Below are 5,425 nucleotides of genomic sequence, written 5' to 3' on the forward strand. Positions count from 1 at the left end.
CCTGATGAGGCAGAAATGATTCTTTGATTTCTGTCAGATCTTTCCTCTTCAGTAAACCCATCATCTTCTGTGCTGCTGCTCTTCCTCTCCTGCAGTCATTATTATCTTCCTCATCTACTCTGATATCTGAGTGTTTGGACACATCTTCAAGTCTGAAAGTTGAAGATGGTTTTTTGAGACAATCGTTTATAAATCTTCTGAGATCTTCAGATACATCTGACTGATTTCTGCCTTTCATACCGATTTTGTATCTTCCTTGCCGTGTCTCAACACCAGTTGAAACATCTGTAGGAAAAAGACAAATGAGTGGCTTTGAGTCCCCATAGAGTTTTTCAAATTCTGGCTTTCCTGTTTCCTCAGATACTTTTGTCCTGTCCAGTTGTGGTTGAAGAACAACATTGACTGAGGCCATATCAGTGAGGATCTGCAGCTGTTTCTCATGGTCGCCTGCATCACCGTGTAGATTACAGAACGCAACACACCCAGTGAATTTATCATCATCTGTTCCAGAGGGGCAGTACCAGGCGATCTCCACCACTCCATCCATCAGGACTCTGGTTCTGCTGCTGCCTGGGCAGTTCCTGTGGAAGAACGTGTCGTGACTCTCATTGATCAGACTGTTCATCAGCTGAGACTTGGATGAAGACACAGAGCCAACCCTGAAGAAAAACACCATTGGAATTTGTGCCTTGTAGATCAGCTCGGTTTGACTGATGATTTCATTGCTGGTGTTTCTCATCTTTCAGCTCTTGTTGATTTGTCTGAATGTCCAGAGAGGAAACTCAATCTCTTGTGTGAATGGATCAGGAACAAGCAGAGGCAGAGCGTACTGACACTGGGACAGTTTAGTGACCATCAGCTGCTTCAGGAAACCATCAGCATGATGAAACACGGCCATCTGAACATCCATCGGGTGAATGGGGTCAGACTGACTTCTACCATCATTAGCCAAAGATACTGATTCTATTAAATCACCCTTATCTTCAGAAGAGTCATAGTCTCTCCATTGGGTTTGATCCCTAACACTGAGGTTTCTTGCTCTGTAGTTCATCATCAGCAGTTTTTGTAGGAAAGTCTGAATCAGCTCTTCTTCAGTACAAGACTCGTGAGACTGTAATAAATGTTCATTTATCTGAGTAACATCTGCAAGTGTCAGTTTATTATGATGTTTGCCAAGATGAAGTCTGTGAAACAGATGCTGTATTTTCTCGTTTATTCCCTGTGTAAGAGACAATAATAACAATAGTACAATTACTATTATTAAAAGCAAGTGTTTTTAGTACAGATTTAAACAGACTTGTCATTTCATCTGAACTTTCTTACATTTTAAAATAATTTAATCATGAATATAATACAATCATTATAGGAATTTATATAGCATAATTATAATTAAGTGACTATAATCATGAATATAATAATGAGAAAAGACAATGTCAAATCTACATGTATAATAATAAAGCCGTTTGTACTCGTAACAGATCATCAGTTAATTTCAGTATGACTGTCTGCACTGCATCAGTTATTATTTCAGTTCATATTGACTCTGAAATAATACTTGAATATTACTGACTCTCTAAAGGTGATGTTAAATTATATTAAAGTAAAAATAGTGACTGTTTTCCAGATCTTAAACTGGTGTTATATTTATTACAATAACTATGTATAAAGGGGCAAATTGTGAACTAGAGGTATTGAGGCTGAAGTGTTTAAAGACTTAAACTGGCATGAATGAATATTAATATCTCTGAACACTCACCTGTAGTGAATCCTCAGTTTCAGAGCAGATCTTCTTCAGATATTTCTCTCTTTCATATTCTTCTCTCCACTCCTTTCGTTTTCTCTGTAGTTCATCTTCATGTTGTTCTTTAAGGAGTTTCAGTTTCTCTTCAAAAGTCTTTTGTTCATTTTCTCTCATGTTTCTTTCGTCTTTCAGTCTCTTCTCTAAAGCCTGTAGTTGTTCTTGTTTCTCTCTTTCTATTCTCTCTTTCTCTCTGATTATTCCCTCCATTTCACTCTTGAGTTTCTGAATCTGAATCTGTTCATCGGAAATCTGTTTTTCTTTATCTCTTCTTTTCTTATCCTCTTCTTCTCTTCTCATCTTTTCCTCTTGTTTTTGTTACTCCCATTCACCTTGTTCTCTTTTCATCATCTTGTGCGTCTCTCTTTCTTTCTCCTCTTGCTCTTTCGTTTCTCTTTTAAACCATTCTTCTCTTTCTCTGAGTTCTTCTTCTCTTCTCTTTCTCTCTTCATCATAATTCTGTTGTTCTTCCTCCATCATCATCTTCATTCTCTCTTTCTCTTCTTCTAATTTCTTTATCAGTTCTACCCTTTCTCTGTCCAGTTTCTCCATCTGGCTCTTCACATTCTTTTCTTCTGCTTCATGTTTAGATTGAAGATCATCTTTCTCTCTTTCCATTTTCTCTCTCTCTTGTTTCAGTCTCTTATTAAACTCATCCCAAACTCTCTGTTCTTTCTCTTTTCTTTGCTCATCCTCTTCTTCTCTTCTCGTCTTTTCCTCCAGTTTCAGTTTCTCTATTTCTGAGTCATGTTTCATCTGAAGTTTTTCTTTTTCTCTTGTTATTTCCTCTATTTCATGTCTAAATGTCTCTCGTTCTCGTCTCATCTCGTTTCGTATCTCTCTCTGATGTTCCTCTTGTTCTCTTATTTCTCTTTTGAGTTCCTCTTCTTTTCTCTTTATCTCTTTGTCGTGATTCTGTCGTTCTTCCTCCATCATCATCTTCATACTCTCTTTCTCTTCTTCTAGTTTCTTCATCTCTTCTTCTCTTTCTCTGACTCTCTCTATCAAGATCTTCATCTGTTGTTCTTGTTTTTCTCTTTCCATCTGTCTGAACATCTTACACGAGTAGTAACTCCCTCCGTTTTCTTTCACCATGGTGTCTATCTTCTCCAGTAGATCAGCGACCTGTGTTCGGTCTCCAGTCTGCTTATTATTGAACACATGGTATCTGTTTCCACACGCGTCAATCAGCTTCATTGAAGGAGATCCAGGTTTTCCCAAACACTGTTCAATAGTTTTGTTTAGATCATCTCCTCTGGTGAAGAGCACCATGGTGAACATTAAAGAGTTTTCACCAAACGTCTCTTGGATGATCTTCACTGATTTTTCTTCTTCTTGAGTGAATCGTTGTCCTAAATTGAGTACAATGATGAACACATGTGGTCCAGGCAGAATCATGGAGATGCAGTTGCTGATTTCTCTCTGGATCTCCTCATTAGTAAGTTCAGTATCAAACAGTCCTGGAGTGTCGATCACAGTAACCTTTCGGCCGTTGATTTCACATGTTTCTCTCTGACACTCTTTAGTAACCAACTCTTGAGATAATTCTGCTTTAAAAGCATCTCGTCCTAAGATGGTGTTTCCCGTTGCACTTTTCCCTACTCCAGTTTTTCCCAGAAGAACAATTCTCAGCTCATCTTCACTCTCAGCCGAACCTGTAAAAGAGGAACTGCTATTGGTAGTTGTCGACAGCTGAGAGTTTGAAGAAGTAGCAGGACTGTTGTAACTAGGGTGATCAACTGTACCACAAAATAGCAGAATTATACCGAAATTGTAAAGTTTCATCCTGCAAGTCATCAGCATTTCAATTTTGTCTGTATTATTTAATTTTTTCCAATATCTAGCTAGAGCGGGAAAAATGACCAACGTCTGCATGGACAGAGTAAAGGAACCGAGCTCATCAACAGTGAACTGGTGAAGGTTAACAAAAGTTACATCTGCCAGGACTTATACAGACACAAAGTGGATGAGAAGACTTTACTTTCTGCTGTTTAATACAAACACAATACAAATACAAACCCAGGTGGCGTCCGTCATTCATTTTCACGATATCCTCAAACGCCCGCAGGAGATCATCAGGAGAGCTGCTTCTCTGAAGACTGAAGTGTCTGTCGGAGCATTTCTGAATGATTTCCTGTAGGATGTCATTGGTTTCAGTGGGCTCTTGTGTGCTGAGCACCATGGTGTGTTGAAAAAGCCGCTCAGAGAAAGAGTCCAGCAGCTTCTCCACACGCTCTTGCTCTTCTGTTGAACACTGCTCATGTTCGAGGAGCAGAACGATCACATGAGGTCCTGGATCAGACAGAGACACACACTCTCTCACTGTCTGTGTGATCTGATGATCTGAGATGTTTGTCTGGAGCAGCTGAGGACTGTTGATGATGATCACGTGTCTGTCCTTCAATCTTCCTCCAACTCTCTCCACAACATCTGGAGGAGCTTCACTGTCAAACGCTGCTCGGCCTAATATGAAGTTTCCCACTCGGCTGTTTTCTGACACGCTCTTCCCCAGCAGAACAATAATCATCACATCACTCACTGAAATATACACACACAACTGTGACGTAAATGTCATGACACCAAGATCTTGATACATCATGTATTTGTTCATCAATATAAAGGCTTACTGTCAGGACGTTCACCGATGATGCTCAATCTTCTCCTGACAAGAGGATTGTGTTCATCAATATCTGTATGAAACAAAAGTCTTATATTTTACTCTTTCAACACGTACCAGCTGAAATCAACCTCTTTAAATGATTCTTATTAGCAATATTAATCAAAGTTAAGTGTGGGATAATGAGAGTTTTGAAAATACAATTAGCTCAGATTCAGATGTTAATAATAATAATAATAATAATTTGTTACATTTATATAGCGCTTTTCTGGGTACTCAAAGCGCTTAACATAGAAGGGGGGAATCTCCTCAACCCCCAGCAGTGTGCAGCATCCACCTGGATGATGCAACGGCAGCCATATTGCGCCCGAACGCCCTCCACACACCAGCTGATTGGTGGAGAGGAGACAGAGTGATGAAGCCAATCAGTGTATGGGGATGATTTTTTTTTTTCAAATTATATTTTAATATATTTTAAATACATTATACAAATCCTTTTGATTCAGGGACTGTAAGTATGTAATATGTATTTGCACAGTTCAGTTAAGTAATAAAGTAGTGATGGGATGTTCGGATCATTTTACTGACTCAGATCTTTGAATCTTGTTCAGCAAAATGAACAAAGCTTTTTCGACTCATTTACTTCATTTCAACAGAATATAATTAAAATGTTAATGGCAGATTCCCCAACACATCTACACAAACGTTGATCACATTTCAATAAGACAAACCTATAATGCAGCCAAAAGGCCAAATGATAAGAAACGATTCCTTCATTGCTTATATGGCAGAACACAGAGGGTTAAACAAATTGAATACCTATCGACTACGCCACCCTGGAATCTCTCCAGGGACGAGTAATTATACACTGAACCCAGAACTATCACAATAAAACTAGTAGAAACAGTCAATCCAAAAAACAACAACAACAACAACCGATCAATTATAAATGGATAAGAACTTTCCCCACCCCCAAATTAAACAGTTAAGTTCATCAGACAATACAAAAA

The 5,425-nt window shown here is 38.7% G+C and overlaps 1 pseudogene; it reads right to left on the reverse strand.

Annotated features, from left to right (window-relative positions):
• Nucleotides 1–423: 423 nt before the first annotated feature.
• Nucleotides 424–4,376, reverse strand: LOC131531026 (E3 ubiquitin-protein ligase BRE1A-like; annotated as a pseudogene).
• Nucleotides 4,377–5,425: the final 1,049 nt, after the last annotated feature.

The sequence above is a fragment of the Onychostoma macrolepis genome, chromosome 22, assembly GCF_012432095.1.
Source record: "Onychostoma macrolepis isolate SWU-2019 chromosome 22, ASM1243209v1, whole genome shotgun sequence".
Classification (NCBI taxonomy): Eukaryota; Metazoa; Chordata; class Actinopteri; order Cypriniformes; family Cyprinidae; genus Onychostoma; species Onychostoma macrolepis.